Source organism: Ixodes scapularis, unplaced genomic scaffold, assembly GCF_016920785.2.
Source record: "Ixodes scapularis isolate PalLabHiFi unplaced genomic scaffold, ASM1692078v2 PGA_scaffold0__279_contigs__length_252992795, whole genome shotgun sequence".
NCBI lineage: Eukaryota > Metazoa > Arthropoda > Arachnida > Ixodida > Ixodidae > Ixodes > Ixodes scapularis.
In genome coordinates, this window is record NW_024609835.1 from 96,670,778 (window position 1) to 96,689,878 (window position 19,101).

Here is a 19,101-nt window from a genome sequence, read left to right on the forward strand (position 1 = left end):
GGAAATCAATCATGCACTCACCGTGTGAAGCGAACGCAGGTAGGTTCTAGCTACCCACGCATGCTCAAGATATACATTTCCACATGCAAAACTTAACTAAACAATTCATTAAGCTGTGCTTCAAATAATTCAGGACTACAACAATTGACAACTTGCTTTGGCAGTGTGTTCCTCTCAATACTAGTTCAACAAAAGAAAGAGTATTTAAAGACATCGTTCCTGTACTGGTAGGGTGCAATTGCTTTAGTATTGCTCGTTCTTTTGGAGCGTGATGAGGAAGGTAAAATGTACAGTTCAGGATTAAACGTTGTCAAGCCATTAGCCACAGCATATAATTCCTTTAATCTACTCACTTTCCTTCTTTTCTCTAAACAGTCAAACCGCACTTCATTTCTCATTGCCGTAACTGACTACTCGAACTGCCACCAGTCGGCGCGCCCTTCGCGCGCTTTCGGGGCCGCCATAGCCGACCTTCAGTTTCTGGCCGTTCCTCCGCGTTGTGTGCTGCACAGGCCACTACCGGAGCTTCGTTTTCGTGTTCTTTTACGTTGCGCGTTGAAATCTTGTATTTTCTTTGGGTCTTTTCGATATTTAAGACTTTCATGTAATCATATGATATTTATATTTCGACATAGCTCTTGTATTTTCTTATTTATGGAATGGAATCGGACAGCGAATGGGTCGACGATACAAGATTATGAAACTTCATACCATTCTTACGTTTTTGTCACCAATAAAGGGGAGTCAGCACTATTGCGGCATATGTAAATTTCAACTGACGCAGTAAGGCTATCACAGTCGTGCTTCTTACTGCATGTGCGCGCTCGTTTCCTTAAAGCCGACCCGCATGTAAGCGGTTTAGCGTGCGACGAGACGAGCGACGGAGATTTCTCACTTCCGCCCGTCGCATCGCACGGTTTTGGGATTTCTAGAAAACGTCGCTTACTGTCTTGGTCGCTTGCTCCGTCGCTTCCATGCGGTTTGCCTCGTGGCGCGACTGACTGAGCGACAGCGAAGCGGGTTGCCGTCGCTTATCTGGTTGCTCACCAAATCGCTTACATGCGGTTTATACTCAATTAATTTCGATGCACACACCATTGAACCATTGGAGCCTCGATATTAAATATAAACCGCATGCAAGCGATTCGGCGAGCAACGAGACAAGCGACGGTGACCCGCGTCGCTGTCGCTCGGGCAGTCGCGCGACGAGGCAAACCGCATGGAAGCGACAAGAGCAAGCGACCAAGACGGTGAGCGACGTTTTCTAGAAACCCAAAAAACCGGACGATCCAACAGGTGACAGTGAGAAATCTTCGTCGCTGACTCTCGTGGCTGTCGCCGTCGCTCGTCTCGTCGCACGCTAAATCGCTTGCATGCGGGTCGGCTTTACAGAAACGAGCGCGCACATGCAGCGAGAAGCACGACTGCGATAGCCTTACTGCGTCAGTTGAAATTTGCATATGTCGCAATGGTGTTGACTGCTCTTTATTAGCGAGAAAAACGTTAGAATGGGATGAACTTACATGGTCATTGAAGTTTCATAATCTTGTACCGTCGATGCATTCACTGTCCGATTCCATTTCATAAATAAGAAAATACAAGAACTATCTTGAAATATAGATATCAAATGATTAGATGAAACCCTGGAATATCGAAAAGACCTAAAGAAAACACACTATTTCAACGTGTAACGTAAAAGAATGCGAAAACAAAGCTTCGGTAGTTGCCGGTGCAGCACACAACGCGGAGGAACGGCGAGAAACTGAAGGGCGGCTATGGCGGCAGGGTCACGTGACGTCAAGATGGCGGCGCCCATGAAATGTTGCCTGAAAGGGTCTATACTCAGAAAAAACAAACCGAAGTGCCATATTCTGTATCCGTTCAATTTGCGCAACCTGCTACTTCCTGTATGGGTCCCATACGCACCACGCGTATTCTAAAATTGGACGTACATAACGTTTATATGCAGTTAATCTAAATCTCTATTTGCATGTCTAAGATGCCTTCTAAGAAAGCCTAACTTCTGATAAGCCTTGGCGCATATGTAATTCACATGACGATTCTAGTGCAGGGTATTAGCTAAAATAACTTCTAAATACCTAAATTCTTCTACTTTACTAAGTTCAGTGCCGCCTATAGAATAGCGGAAGGCTAAGACCTTTTTTTATTTGTAATACAGCAAGAGACAGTTCCATCAAAGTTAATTACCATACCCCATTTCTCACTCCACAAGATTTCTTCCAGGGACTGGTTGAGAATTTCCTGGTCCTGAAGTGTATCCACTTTTGAAAGCACCATACAATCATCTGCGAACAATTTAACTTAAACAGAGGGAGGGAAATTTATTGCTATATCATTTATATAAATTAAGAATAAAAGTGGCCGTAACACTGACCCCTGGGGTACTCCTGAATAAACTGCTAACGGGGGAGAGCAAACTTTATTAAAGCTAACATACTGCATTCTTCCTTCTAAATAAGAATGTATCCCAGATATCAAACCTGATTTAATCGCAATAAGTATAATTTGTGTACTAATTTGTCATGGGGTACCCGTTAAATACTTTGGAGTAATCCATAAATATTACGTAAACCTGACTTTGTTCGTTTATTGCGGATGCAAACTCATGTGTGCGCTCTAGCACGGTTTCGGCAGGGTCGAAAGACCCTGCCGAAACCCGTGTTGGTGTTCATACAGTAAGTTATTTTCCTCTAAGTATTTATTTATATGTTTAGAAATTATGTGCTCTAAAACTTTGCAGCATGTCGTTGTTAAGGATATCGGGCGATAATTTTGAAGGTCCATCTTGTTTCCGGACACGTAAATGGGCACAATTTTCCCACATAGCCAGTCTTTTGGTAACTTGCTCTGAAGAAGGGACGCTTGAAAAATTAAGTATGAATACCGCGAAGCCCACTCTGCATATCGTCTCCGAAATGTGTTGGGGATATTGTCTAGCCAGGATGCTTTTATCGTTTATAGTCAAGAGTAAATTAAATATACCACTTTCTGACAATACCAACTCCGGAATTTGTGAGTCGTTTGGTACGTCGACAGGGTCTACCGTTGGGGTAGACCATGTCGACGTACTTTCTTGTTGCTCCCGTGTATTCTTGTCACAAAACCAGCCGCCCTACTTCGTCGAGATTAAACCGACAGCTTCGCGAGGCCACGATTATTTATTCCTGGTACAGCCAGAGCTCACCTGAGTACTCTGAATAACTTCCTAAAATAGGCATCCAACCAGCCATCGTTGACCCGACTAGACCGGATCCGGTTAAGTTTAATGCCCCATAAACCCAGTTTCCTCGCGTCAGCCTTGACACTCCGTGATGTGTGGCGTGTATCGCGGGCCCTAACGCAACAATTTGGGTGACACATGCGCTCGCTGGCGTGTCGCACGTCTAGGTCAACAGACCCGTGCCAGAGGCGACCGTCCACCCCCGGTTGTCTCCGGCAGTCCGCCTAGATCTGAGAGTGTTTCCAAGCGTACGATCAGGGTCACGTGGTTCATGGATCGCTTTTCCAATACAAGCTGCGAGCAGGAGGCGTCCCCGTGGCTTTCCTAAGCCTCTCCACCCACTATCTGTCTCACTAAGCGGCGACGCACGCACGCGTGTTAGCAGCCCGACTTGCACGCGACGTGTCCGCCATTAAATTGCAAACTTTACCCGTGGTTCGAGTCGCTCCCTCTCTTAAGTCTAGACTCCCTAGTTTCCGGGGGGTGCTGTTACAGCGCCCTCTGTTGCCCGGACGATATCGACCGTGCACGGACGGGGGGGCCCCGGTACCACCACCGGTGACGGTGCTCGCTCTCAGGTATTCCGTCGCCGTGGTCGTCTTTGGGCCGTCCGACACGGAGCATGTGTCCAGAATCGGCCGCCCGTCGCCAACACTTCGCACCGGACGTCGACTGATCGGTGAGTTCTCTCGAGCACTTCGCGCGTAGCGACGGTCTTTGAGGGAAACGTCATCCACGTAGAACTAGTAAGAAGAGTAAGGGGAAAAACTTGGGCATAACTTTACCCGAGACAGGGAAGAAAACGGAAGATGTGTAAAAGGAAGCACGTCGTCTCAGAACGCGTTGCGCGTTGGCCCTCATTTTTACGCGTCTTTTTTTTTCCCCTGTCTCAGGTTCAGGCATGCCTGGTAGAGCTAGGGTCGTCGAAGTCTGCCTGGTAATGCAAAGCGCCAACTAGATTGACGACGCAGCTGGTTGATTGATCGTTCCTGCTTTGACGACGTCGGCGGACAAAGCGAGAATTGGGACTAGGGAGAAAAGGTTTTTTGCGTTGTTATTGTCGACAAAAAAGTAACCACGCCTAAAACGTGAGGAAGTTCTTTTTATTTACTGATTTCTTTCTCCCATGCTCATCTGGCTTCGTGTTTTTATTCCTCAGTAGCGAATTTTAAACTGGAATGAATAGATAATCATGTAGTCTAACGGCTTCTACGGTATAACTGATATAACAAATATTAAACTACGCTTCAAGTGACACTTTTGCCATACGCAAAAAAAAATAGTTCCTTATTATATTTTTGCTAGAAACAGTTTGGCAGTTTTCACTAAACATATCACACATTTCAAGAAGGGAGCGGGAACACGAGGAATACAGCGCCGGCCAGGCTGTTACAAGACCGCGACATGCTGTTAGACACCAGATGATCAAATATCTAATTAGCAAGCTGATCTGTTTCAAACGCTCCTTATATCTTTATTTTTCTCGGTTCTTTGACACATTAGGGTGCTGCAGAATATACCAAAATCACTCTTAATCTCCAACTCTCGCTCCATCTTAAACTTTGAAGTGCCACACAATCGCTTTCCGCCATTCATTAAAAGGACCATGAAATTATTCTTCAACGCCTTCCTCCTTAGCTTTCAAAAACGAAATGAGAAATCAGGTTGTCGTGCCGTGCTTGGGAACCGGAGGCGATGACTCCATGCTTCCACCGAGCTCTTTAAGCACACCATGGAACTTGTCATTCTCAAGTGGTGATAATCGCCGTCAAGGCACTCATTGGCCACGAACGCGGGTTCAAATATTCGTCGACGAGTTGATCGCATACGTCCGAGTGACGCACTGCTTATGTCTAATGCGTGAGCTGGGGTCGGCTGACGTGTTTGGGCACCGCGGACGCATCATAGTAAAAAAGCGCTCAACTTTCGAAGGAAAGGAGGTACGAAATAGTCCGCTATATTTTCAAACTTTCGTATCGAAAAACCGGCTTTAGGCTTTCTACGCTCGCGTGTACTAGTTTTTTTTTTTTTTTTTTTTTCGCGCACCAAACGATATGCGATTAGTAAATTCCAAATTTAATTCAGCTGAAATTTTATTTTATGGTCCCTTTAAGTAGAAGACATTTCGGAACCTGGAGACATGGGATTAATTAAAGGCTTCGCGTATTCTCCTTAGAAATACAAAAATAAAAATCTTTGCAGTTTCCACAGTGTTAGACGCCTTGTGAAGTGCTAGTCCTGCCAGGGTGAGAAAAAAAATTCTTTTGTAATAAAATAGATTAGGTTTTTATGATTTAATTCGGATTTATTTATTTAATTCAGAGTCATATTATCTAAATCACTGCAGCTTGAAACTAGTGACTCTTTAAACACGGAAGATTGATTGATCGATCCATCCGATCACTGATAACAATTCAGAAGAAAGAATTACTGTGAATTTAAAGTACACATTAATGACATAATTTATATTAATGAACCCTCGCAAAACTAGAACCCAAACAGCTTGATTTGTTTTCGTTAGCTTTTTCCGCTCTGATTTGCGTGCCATAGATCGTTAACTAACTGGCGAAGGAATTGGAAGGAAGAAAGAAAGCTCAACCATCAGATTTGCTTAGAGGAACAATACTTGTTTTCTCGCGTTTATCGTGATACAAATCTTGGTTGCTTGATAATTTTTTTTTATTTTTATTTTAGCACGAAACAAATGCTAATAGAGAGCATCAAAGGATAGACAAACAATAACTAGAAACCTTTTTTCTGAATTATTTTTGTGGGAATAAAGGTTCGATTTAAGTCCAGTAAAACTGGTCTGAATAGACCCTTCCCAAAATTCAGTGCCATCTGGTGGTGTGTAAAGCAGTTTAGGTTTTGCCATATCAATGGCGGAAATGAACTTGTATCGGCACCGTCACAATCGCAAGTCAACGGCACGCGAGGAATTGTTCAGTGTGAGTTCTTTCTCAATCACTTTCAGTTCGATGGTGACCAAGAACCTGCATTCAGAATTAAGCTCCAACCCACTCAGATGCCTCGAGAAAATTTTATACACCAAAGTGCTTTAAAGCCGATTGTGTGCCGCCCACAGATTGACTGGATCTGAGTTATTAGAAATAAACGCTTACGTAGCTCTTGTGTTCCATTCCTACGTCGCGTCGTACAGACCCCCCGAATATGCAGGCCTCCCAAGATCCGCTTCGGAGCTTCTTCAACGTCTTGCTTTATCAGTCACTAGAAGGCCGCCATTGGTATGGCACAGATGCCGTTCCACAGATGATGATAGTGATCAAAGTGGCCAGACTGAATTTCGGAAGGGGTCTATTAAATCACGATTTAAATCATGATTTATATAATGATTTAAACCATGTTGATTTTTATTCCCCAGCCTGACTCCAGCTGCAATTATTTCAGCCTTCGTGTGACTCGCAATGAGTACCACGAAGAGGCCCTGGAAACGCCTGCAACGACGTGCTTTATATTGGGGCCACTTAAGACGACACATTTCTTCGTCTTCAAGTTCCTAGCGACACAAGACCCTTTGGTCCTTCATTTAATAGTCCGGTCTTTAGTCGAACTGTTAAAAAACAGTAAACTTTTTTATTGATGAATTTTTTTTTTTCATTGAACTACAAACATTTTGCGGAAGTTATGCAGCTCGCTGAGAAACGAACTGGGCCACTGCCTAACACGTCGTATCAGCACTTCTATTCAAAACTGAGTTTTTCTGTTAATTGATGCAAGCTGATGCTAGCGGCTCGCTGACTAACTGGTTTCTCATTTTTAGAAGTCAGGCTACAATACATGACTCCTGATTCCTTTTTTTTTTTTTATATTTGATTGGCACCTGAAGTTTGCTTATCTGTTTGAGTGACACCCGTGTTGCAACTTACGAAAATGTTCTTGTTTTAATACCTAGCGCATACCCACCTCCCGAAACATTTACACCGTGTTTTTTTTTTGTTTTTTTTTTAATTAAAAATATTGCGTTTTATAAAACGGCCCGGGCTGGAACACTCGCCTTCTTTTTTATAACACGATTTTTATCACCTGGGGTTTTAGCTTAAATTTATTAGGTTTGTCAGACTTATTTCTTCGGTTTCAACTATGTCAGAAGCTCTTTCCACGTCTTTATGTAATATGGTTATGCCTTTGGCCCTTTCAGACATGTTTGCTTCTTGCATCTCTAAAGTTACTCTGCAATCTTCCAGAATGACTTAAATTAATGACATGTTTTGCCAACATATATTCTTTTCTCGAACAACTCGGTCAACGCCTAATACATTTCAGGCACGTAAAAAGGTAATAATTTCAACAATTGATAAATTAATAAATTATTTTAATTGGTTTTCGCTCCCGTTCCACACCAGCAACAAGATGCCGGCGCCCAGAGGACGTACTTGGAAACGTCTCTACGCAAAGGCGAATAAACGCACGTCCTAGCTCTGACGGTGACGTCGCACTTTTTTCCGATGGCTTTTTTTAATTCGACCTTCTATTATTTTCTTCAAAAAGAGCACAACCAGAAACACTCAATTTATTCGTTGTCTTGACGATGCATGTTTTCACTCTCGACCCCAACCGGATTTTACGAAAGGTTCGTAATGGTCCAAAGTCAAGATCGGCGAGTGCTCGCACTTTTGTCTCAACACGTCAGGTTTTTTTCACCTAACTTGACTCCACATTAATAAACACCCAAATTGCCCTGAAAATTGTAACCGTATTCCTTTTTTTTAGCGTAGAGATATAGACAGCATCATAATGTGAACCATGAGATACTAAGAAATAAAGGAACTGACAGCACAGCGCTATGATGTTTTCTGACCAACTCGTCTTGTTTTTGGTAAAAAAAAAGTATTTATTTAAAGAGAAAAAAAAAAACAATTAGCGCCCGTGAGTGTCTTAGCGCAGTGGTTCTCAAATGGGGGCCCGCGGAGCCCTGTCTCATCGGTCAAGCCCAGCAATAAAAGTTCTCTTTTTTCACATTGAGAAGAAACTTTCCAATTTTCGGGTGAGTTCTCTCGACTGTATGTCAATGAGATAAGTCTACTTTATATTAGCAAATCGTTATATTCATTTATCAATTATTATTATGATTAACGTATACATTTCTATTCCCATCACCCTGAACGGGGTCCTCCACCATCTCCCCCTATCTCCAAGGCGTACGCTAAACATCGATGTTTGAGAACCACTGTCTTAGCAGATGCCATATACCCCCGCGGGATGGGTTATAGAGTTAGGTGATGGGGTAAGGTTAACCAACTCGCCTCCATACTTCCGTATCTTTCTATGAACAGCAGCTTGTCACTCCGGATTCAGACCATCCGCGTCGCACATTTACGACTTTCATTTGACTGTATAACGAGTTTGACTCGAAACCTCGCAATTTTTAAGGACTTTGACACCGAATCAGTTCCGTCTGCACCGCTACCTGCAATCCCCTCCTGCCGTTTTCTTATCATTTTTTTATGTTCAAAATTTTTTCACTGGGAAGGCGAGGAAGCGGAAAAAATATGCCCTCCCTTCAACTTTTCGCGATTTTTTCTCTCTCTGTGTGACATCTCGCGTTTCTGTTCTTGTTTGGAGAGGGCGGCAGGGTGCACCGACCCCGGTTCCAAGTCATTGGCTCGGAAAGAAGCGGGGGAGAGTAGCGCTCGGTCACGGCGAGTCCCGCGTGCCGGCCTCAGGGGGGGTCAGGCGTGTATGCTTTATATCTTAGCGAAGATATATCAATCAGGGCGACCCCGGACGCGATCTGGTATTCGGGGCGCCGTCTTGACGGGCAGATCCGCCGTTGGCGTAGCGGGCGGGGTCAACGTTTCAAATAGAGCGTGGTTGACGCCCGATTCCGTCGAAATCTGCGAAATCTAGGTGGAGGGTGAGGGAAGATTGATTCTAGATCGATGTTAACCTGAAAGGAGGAAGCTATAACTTGGCTAGAAATTTTAATAGTGCACTAAATGGGTCACTACGGAAGAAAAAAAATAGGAGAGTCCGAACAATTATGTTGAAAGAGTTCACTTTTTGATGACCGCATTTTGTCGTTTGCAAATAAACAAAAAAAAACATGGTTACTTATATAATCTACCACGTAATAGTCTGCTTGTGAAATCATGCTCATTCTCACAGAACGGACGACTTCTTTATTTTTCTGTACCTCGCTGGTTATTCGGTTCGCGTCCTTCCTGCAGTAAAGCACGTGCACGGCCACTCAATAGCGGGAACGATTTCCTACTTCATTTTTCTTTACATGGTCAGTGACAGCTCAAGAAAGGCAGGGCGTCGTGAGTCCCGTGCATCTCATTATAGCTCCTCAGCCAATCAGAGCGCGGCATTTGGGGATAAGAGTGCCGAAGATCAAATCAGGAAGCGATGTACGTGGACATATAATTATAGGACACGCCCTGCGTTTCTTAAAGCTGTCACGGACTACAGCAATAAAATTAGTTAGAGAAATGTAATCTTTTATATGAACACTTAAGAAAATGCCTCCCCCTCCTAAAAAAAGAAAAAAGAAAAGAGTAAATTGACAGCTACCTTTGTATTTTGAAAGTCCTCTTAGGCATGAAATGCAGTATTTCAGAAGCGATCATCGAAATTTGTTTAGAAGACATTATTAAACAGTCGTTTCGGGAAGTGAAGAACCAACATTTTCTAAAAATAAATTTCCCCGGTAAATTTGACGGGGAGATTGCGCTTTGGTACGAAGGTCACACGACGTAAATTTTCCCGCTACATTTAGCGGGAAAACGGAATCGGTGTATAGGCCATGTGACGTTAATTTTCCGGCTAAATATAGCGGAAAAACAGAATTGGTCTGTAGGTCTCGTGACCTCAGGTCGCGTGACATCAATTTTTCCGCTAAATTTGGCGGGGAAACTGAATTGGTGTATAGGTCACGTGACGTCAATTTCCCGACTAAATTCGGAAGGAAATGCACAGACGGACGGATAGACGAACGGACCGACATACGGACAAAGTTTTGAGATCGGGGTGTTCCGTTAAAAACCGTTGCATGCTTTAACTTGCCGTAAACATTCCCTCGTTTTTCGTTTTTTTTTTTTTTTTTAAATTTGTGTGCTTATCTTCAATAATGTCACAACAGGCGGTGTGACGTCATCTTGGCAAAAAGTAACCGTTTCGCAACGACTGCCTAAAAACGCTAGAGTATTAGCCACGATTGAGTGATCACGCCGGCGAGCTACTTATCGTCACACATCATAAAAAGGTAGATGCTGCGCCAATAACACGAAATAAAGCATAAATAAATAACAAGAGTAAGAGCAAACGAACCGTGAAGCGCGTGGTTGTGAATGACCGCTGCTATTTATTTTTGTCATGTTTTATTTTCTGCGTTTGTGTCTGTTGGCTGGTGTGCTCATTTATTTATTTGCTGGTTTACCCTCAAGGCCGAAATCCGCCACCGTGAAATAAAAAAAAATAAATATTTGTGACGGCACTTTGAAAACTTTTATCTTCGGGGTTTTGGGCTAAAAACTCTCTGATTGTAATTTCTCGGGATGTGCGAATAGTGGTTCGAATAAAAGAGTGGTGCGTCGTTCTTTCCTAGCTTTGTCAGTGCTAGGAAAACCCCCGTCCTAACGGCTCTCATTGCAGTGTTAAAGGTGTGGAAGACGCTGCGCTACATTTGATTCCAAGCAGTATTCGCACATCCCTAGGAATTCCGCAGTGAAAAAACGCTGGGAATAAAAAAAGAAAATAAGGAAACAGATTTTGTGTGACGGGATGAAATAACTTTGTGACGGTAACCGATGCTCACTGAAACGTAAAATATATTTATATATTATGAGGCAAGCACAGACGGACCACGTTTTTACGTCGTAACCACGCTTTTGTTGTGGTTAAACCTAGAGGTGCGGGTGAGAGCTGACAAGTATGAAGCGAGATGTGCGATTTGTCACAGCTAATTTAAATGAACGATTCAAGACAAAAACCTCAAACAGAGGTTGGTTTCTTTTAATTTCTGCAAGGTAGTGTTCTAAATAACTTTATTTTGATGAGTTGAAAGCAAGTACAAACTGCTCTGAAGGTAGCTGAGCGTGCAATTATTTGCTGTATACTATAATTGACGTGAACACTGCACGACAGATGGACGATTGCAGGGCTTCACGAGATGAAAACTCAGTGGCATAAATTCATCTAAATTTCGAGAGGGGGGGGGGGGGGGATTTGTAATGGCAGACATTTTAATTTTTTTTTATTTTAAGTAAAATTTTTTATCTTTGGAAGAAAAAAACTAAACGTAATGTAAAAAAACGAAAACAGGCCATAGCCTTCTAGTCAACAGTAATGAACTGTATAGGTGGTTTCGCGTACACCAGTCGGGGATGTGATTTTAATGTCATAATTATCATAGTGAGATAACTTAAACGAAAAGCTTAAGTTTTTATTTTTATTTGTCATTTAAAAGGAGACATTTATCCCTCGTGTTACGCGTGTTTTAAAGACGCGCGCATGCGAACAGTGTGGCTTCTGAAGAAAAGGAGAGAAAAGTCATACGTTCGAATAAGCGAAGACGAAGAAGAATTTGTCTACCTTGTCAGAGTTACAGTACAAAATAGTTACATCGCCTCCTAAATAAATACGATAAAAGAGAAGGACAATCGATATGCTTGCAGCCTGAGGACACCCTTTTGCGTCTAAGGAGAAAGCCTCTAAATATCAGAGTCCTTTCGCCACCTACTCAGCTAACTAAAGGAGGCACATTTTGCTGCAAGAAAATTTTGAGAATATGAGTGGTTTGCTATGCATTCTTTATCATATTGTAATATATTCGCGGGATATAATTTTCGCGATAATATTCGGGCTTTCAAGATGTTAAAAGTTCAGCAGCTCGCCTGTATCTTCTTTGTTATTTCTATCATAAAAAAGTTATGTAGACAACTAGCATTGCTAGGCCATTCTTTGAAGAATAGGATAGGCCGAGCCCCTTCTTGCTTTCCCCGCGTTCGTGTTTCGCTACTGCTTCGATACCGACCGGAAATACTTGAGTTGTAATATATATATTTTTTTTTTTTTTGGGGGGGGGGGGGGGGGAGGGCGGGTAGGGCTGGGGGTAGGGGGGGGAACATGGCACAATGTGTGCCCCTCATCAAACATTGGGGTAGGGGAAAGGGGATTCCGGACACCCCTGACCCCCACGGGATTTACGCCAATATGCATATAGTTAAGGCTGCAAGCAGAATGCCAGGACAAAAATCACGTATATGTATACTTACTTAGAAGTATTCAATTTAAAAATTTAACAGGAAAAAAAAAAAAGAAAGCTGCACGTTCGGCTAAATAGGAATAGCCAAATCAAGATTTAAAAAAAATAACAACAGTGCTCTTATATATATATATATATTTTTTTTTTGTAGATGCTAAGGAAGCTTGGAATGTACTTCGTGATCATTACAGCGTTATTCCGCTCGACCTCCTCATCGGCTAAACGGAATTTCAATTATAGTTCGGGGGTTCAGCGCGGTGCAGTTTACTGCAGTAGTTTTCTAGTTTACTCTTGATTTACGTCATTAAACCTAGATCCCTTTAAAGGCAACGTAATTTATAAAAAACAAAAAAAATTAAAAAAGAGAAACCGAGGGGTGAGTTAAGCGTGTGTTTCTGTCCGTTGCGAGCGAGATGCGTCAACCGGATCATCAGCGAAAGAAACGTTAGTCCTTGCTCCTAATTCTCGTCATGATGTTATGATTGGAAAGCCTTTTTAAGGTGTGACTTACTTGACAAAGAGGCAAGAGTTGGCTCTTCCTGACATCGTGCGCTATTCTTGTTTGAACAAACCTACATTGGCCAAGAATAACAGCGTCTTTTAATTAGTTTAAGTTTGATTTGTGGTATTTTACATGTCGCGTGCATTCTCGCAAACAAACCTTTTTACGAGGAATAGCGTTATCGATATTATTAGTAAAAAAATTGTTATGTGGTTCTTGATATACTTCGCTCGTCCATTAGGAAGGGTCCGCTCCCAATCGAGAAAGAACACCGCGCACGTTTCCCCCTCTGGTTTATAAATAGGTGACGGCAATGCAATTCCCAGAAGATCAAAACGGAGTTTGTTCGACACAATTGACCTGTAGATGTATGACATTGACGTGTCACTTCTCTTTTTTACTTACGCTATTTATTTTTTGTTTTTTTTTCTCCCGCGAGAGAACAAAAGAGGCGGTCAATGTTTAATGACCGGCCACCTTGGGCCCTGTACCCGATCGATGTCATTGGCGAAAGCGGAAAAAGCACGCCGTCTGAGCGACGACCAGCTTCCGGCCGGCCGGACCGTCCGCACGGCAGCGCTCGTTGTTGTTCTCGAAAGGTCCTGATTTGAAAAAGAAGGCGGTTGAGCTGATCCCCGAATCTCTTAGCGCTCCATCGAAGGCTTAGTCCTGACTCACATGGCGCAATTCTACTTGCGATTTCTCAGTCGTAACGTAACTCGTGCGGTAAAAAAAAACAAAAACACTGGGGTGGAAGTTGCGGTACTTACCGCCGCATTTGAGAAATCGCGAGTAAAACTGCACCATGTGAATCGGGCTTTAGTCGGGTCTCCACTCACGTGCTCACTGGAAAGAAACCATAACCGCACCCCTGGCTCCCACCTTAACCTCCAGCAACATCCTTGTCGATGCGCGAGACTATATATAGGAAAAAGTCTGACGTACGTTTATGCTTGCTTATTGAATCTGTAAAATCCTAGAAGGGAAAGAAAAGTTCTGCGCAAGCATATTATTTTTTAATTTTATAACAAGAAGACGAGGTTAAGCTTCGTTTCATCAAATGTTCGAGTACATAAAAACACGACAACAAACGCGCACAGTAAAACCGTACGTCGCCGGTCTTCCGTGTATATGATTGGTTTAGCGATGATAAAAGGCGCACAGAAACATGACGAACACCATGGCGTCGCGCTTTTGACGCCGTTTGATTGGTCCTATCCCCTCGTAGCGGCGGAAGCTCAAAGTGAAACGATGTATAGTAGAAATAATAAAAACTGAAATTCGCAATATGGCACTGAGCACGTCATCATTTAAAGTGCCAGCTCACAATGACAAACTGGATGATTGGTGACAGATGGTTGAAGCTCATCTTCAGTGTAAGTTCAGAAGGTATGCGAACTAGAAAAGCGTCCGTCGTTGCGCCCGCCATGCATCTGTGATGCCAATGAATGATTACCCGGAACACAGGAGGTATACGGAGAGCAAATTCGTCTGATTCTTTTGCAGGGGTTGAAATGACATCAGAAAGAAGTGTTCTGACTGGCTCAGATTGAAGAATAGAGGATAGACCTCGAAGCAAGCATGCCTTGAGGTCTACCCACTATCCTTCAACCAGAGCCAATCAGAGCTCGGAGTTCTGACGTCACCACAACCCCAGCAAAAGAAGCAGACGAACTCACGCTCCGCCTCGGGCTGGGACCCAGAACACTTATTTCGGCATGACAATAATTGTCAGTTCTATAAATACCTGAGATACGTCTACCACCAAAATATTGTAGCACACTTTCCGAAAGCACACTGTATACAAGTTCGCAGACCTGTCTCTTTGGAAGTGACGACGTTTCCTGTCGAAGTAAGACACGGGCTGTCCTCTTTATTTTCTATGATTTACTTACCTTATTTCGCCAGAATTTTATTGGTAAGCGGTTCGATTGTATTCTTTCTTCAAAGCAAGCAGCTAGAAAAGAAGGTATTCAAAGGCCGTCATATGTGTGTCCCGGGATTCTGTGTGCTAGTTATAGCGAACCTGGTTCGCCTGCCAAGAATGACAAGCTTACTGCTGCCAACTGCAAGCAACGAAGGCTCCCTGGACATTATTCGCTGAGATTCGAACGGGCAGAGCTATGGGAGCTGGCGAATACCCGCTATGACGCTTATTGTGTTCACCAGCATGCTCGGTCTTTCTGGTTAACAAAAAATATTAGGGCTGGGCAATGGATTGATTAACCTGAACCAATTAATGCTTTAAACACGATACATCTCTTTAGCCGGTTAATCGATTGATATTTGTGTCGGGGAAAAAAGTAAAATGGCTAGCTTCACTGCTAGTGCACATTTATGTATTTTAGGAGGTAGCACTGCTGTATTCCGGAGAAACACGCTTTTGCATTCTCTAAGATTAAAATCTAAGGTTATCATCAGGTCTAAAAATAATGTAAAAAAGTATTTTTAAGATAGTCTGCCCGTGTTTCTTTTCTATTTTTTTTTCTTTTTTGTGGGTGCTACAGCGACAAGTTTCGAATGAGGCTGCACTTTTCACCATGAATGACATAACAAGAAGTAGAAAAAAGATTGGGATAGTTCTGGCACTCTTCATATACTATGCTTAAAGTTCAACGCAAACGATTGATCAATTAATTAATCGATTAAAGGGTAGCGATTAATCGGTAATCGACGCCCCGCCCTAAGATATGTGTTTATTCCAAAGTTTTACCCGTATAAAAAGACTAAAACGGTAAGCTGGTTTGTACGAAATTAAAAACAGCTCCACGAAAAGATACGGAGAACGAATACTCGGTAGCCAGCGCTTGGTGCCGTTTGCTACTTTTTGGAGAGAATGCGTTGCCTTTTTAGTAACGCAGAAACGTACTCGGCAGACTTATAAATGACTTATGAGTGAGGTACTTACGTTGCTTTTTTGCCGTATCGTTTACAAAATCACGTTACTCGGTACTCCTTAATATATATATATATGGCCTTAGCTTGAAAACGAAATAATTCCGATGCTGTAACAGCACCATACCATAGAGATGCAGGCGTTTTGTGTTAAGGGACATCCGTCTAAATCATTAACATTTAACGCCACTTGAAGGATTTAACGTATTTAACGTATCGTCCCACCTAAACCCACAAAAAGGCTCCCTCGGGAAATGAAACATCCGTGATTGGTTCACAAGCAGAGTGTGCCAGTACGCTTTCTCCTGACCATGTTTTTCCTCCTTGACACCCTCGGGATTCAACGGGCAGTCGACTCAAGCGAAAAAGAGTATTGCTTACTCAATGGTCGCACATAAAGGTCATTACATTATTCGCAAATAAATAGGAAAGTCGATTCAAATTACAATTTAAAAGATAAGGTCTATTCTACAAATTTTGTAAACAAATATAATAAATTGTATAAAATCGCTCTAAAAAAACGAATTAATTTTAAAGTTTGTTTTCGAAGCTTATCGCAGTCAATCACACTCTAAAAAAAAAGGGTATCACCTTACACCCTTTTGTCCCATATAATACACCCCAAAACTTCATTTCGACGTACAGCGCCCTATAGTCAAACAGACGGCACCAAATTTTTCCGGGGGCCTGATAATGGTGCGATATAACTTATTAAATTGCTAAAGTACGTATCAAAGACCAAAGGAAGAAAGCACGGAGCTTTTGCAGTACGGCCAAGAAAACTCCGATAATCTTTTTTGTTGTCAGTAATACGTACATCAGCTATCTTAATAAGTTGTACCACACGGCTATCAAGCCCCTCGTAAACTTTTGTGCCGCCTGTTCGATGATGGGGCGCTGTACGTCGAATTGAAGTTTTGGGGTGTATTATATGGGACAAGGGGTGTAATAATACACCTTTTTTTCTGAGAGTGCAGTACTGAAATCTTAAGTAACGCAAAAGTAACGGTTGAGGCAACGGTACCGATATTTTGTTACTTTAACAGGATGATAACGAATCTAGCGCGCAAATTTTCGGGAAAGTAACTAGTAACGCTATTTCGTTACTTATTTTGATCACGCGTAAAAGACTGGCCAGTTCTCGACCCTGGTCCTTTGAATATTTTTCCGCTGTTCCCTTTGCACCAAACTTTAAAAGAAAAAAAAAAAAAAAATGGAGCGCTGCGGCGGGAGTGTTGTCAAATGTACCTTGTTAACTACGAAAGTTCCGAAATTTGGTTTTAGTGCGCCTAGTGATTTAATTATTCAAGATTAATTAGCTAACTTTTTAAATATTCGTCGAAGGGCGGAGGTGTGAATTGGAAAGGCTGTGGAGCGTATTCAGGAACACCCAATTACGGTGTTTTCAACATGGCATGCTTTGCGCGCTACTTTTAATGAACCTAAAAATAAAGTCCGCGAAATATAACAAGACCACGTGACAACGTGTTCGCGCTTCTGAAATCGATAAGAGCATTTTAGAAGTAGGGACATTCTTTGAAGCGCCGACTGCGTAACGATGCAGGTTTCAGGAAGCGAATGGCGGCGCACAGCAGAAGACTGAGCTGAATGGCGCCATTTTGTTCCAGCGGAATGTGATTTGTCATTTGTATTGGTTGTCGTTACTTGTAGAAAGAAGTATCAAGGAACTCTACGCGCGTCGCGCGCTCGCAGCGCTCTCAGACAGGCTCTGAAGGAACGAAGTCTCCCTCATCACTGGCAAGACAGTGCTTCGTGTTTGTGTAGGCCCCGAAGGTACTAAGCGCGAGCACCTGCTGCCGCAATTAAAGCCCTGTCTCAGACAGCGCGCCAGGGATAAGGTGAACTTCGTTCCTTCAGGGTATGTCCGAACGCGCTGCAAACGTAAAGCGCTAGCGCGTTGTCACGTGCACTCTTTTTTTTTTTTTTTTTTTTTTTTTTTTTACAGCGGAGTTGTTAAGGGCTTGTTTTCTTCGGATCGGGTCCGGTACTAAACAAACGGCAACACCCGCGGTCGACACAACACTATGGTTACCGCCGTCGCTCATAGATGGTTGTAGCTGTCCAGAGTGTTGTGTTAACCGGTTGTCTGCTTGCCATCGTCGCTCATAGATCGCGGCAACCTTTCCAGCCTCGGCAACCAGACATTTGGTTGCTGCCGTCGCTCATAGATGGCGGCAATATTTCTTCGGAGGCAGAGTCTTTAATGAGGAAAGTTTGGCCAGTTTATGATCTCGCCGCCGTAACGCCCCCCTCCCGAGTGAGCCAATCAGCCAGCGGCGCAGAGCGAGAGGCTTGAGCGCATGCGCGTGAACTCTCGGCTGCTCCCAGCTGAGCGTTCGCCCGGCGGAATGCATGGGATCGACATCCAAATTTCGGTTCTTTCCTTTTATTTGGCAGACTTTGACAAGAAAATGGTATAGTTTTATTTCTCGGTGGCTTAAAAAGCTAACGAATTAAGTTTCTCCCGGTCTGAGCGCAAACTTTAATTCAGGCGAAAAAGAAATAAGCCCGTAGCAGACGACACGTAGCCTCAACAGTGCATTGCGCGGACAGCGTTGCGTCAAAATGGCGGTCGTCTCCTCCTTGCTGCCTTCTTTCGCCATCGCTCCCTCGGCGCTCTCCTCCCTTTCTGTCACTTTTCTCCTCTCCGGCGCCTTCGTCGCCACAGCCACTGGCCAAACACTCCCAATATACTGCTCTGTTCGGAGGAAGAAGAACGGAAACGGAACGAGCGGCGATGTGCGCAGCAGCGCGAATGGTTCCGCAACCGCCGCGAGGCCGCTATCGCCTAAAATTCCACTGCGTCGAGCGCTTCGGATTCTCTTGCGAAAGAAGAGCAGGTCGCTCACCTAGAAAGCCATCGCTGAGAACAGAAACTACAGCTCCGCTGGTCTTCCTTCTTCACTAAAATAAAAAAAGCTAAAAAGTTTTTTTTGTTTTATTTTTTATATTTCGCGGGATTTTTTTTAGGTTCAATGAAAACGCGCAAAGCGCATCATATAACAAAGACACCTTAAAGGTTCCCTGAGATTTCTGAGATCGCCTAAATATGGCGATAACTCACTCTGCTGGCTCTAAGCACCCTAGAAATCCCTAATTCATGTCGATACGATGCCGGTTTCCCTAATAAGAAAAGCAATCAAAGATCGCAGCACACCGATGTCATCTCCGGCGATGGGTGGAGCATCGTGCCGGCAGCCAGGACCACTGTCAGCC

At 43.3% G+C, this 19,101-nt stretch overlaps 1 protein-coding gene across 1 annotated transcript in view; it reads left to right on the top strand.

Moving 5' to 3' along the window:
• The first annotated feature begins 3,783 nt into the window (after positions 1-3,783).
• The window catches only part of LOC120850791, a 60,615-nt gene continuing 45,297 nt past the window's right edge, over positions 3,784-19,101 (top strand). The window contains exon 1 of the mRNA XM_040223462.3: positions 3,784-3,920. The gene's annotated coding sequence lies outside the window, so the exon portion shown is untranslated. The remainder of the gene's footprint in view (positions 3,921-19,101) is intronic.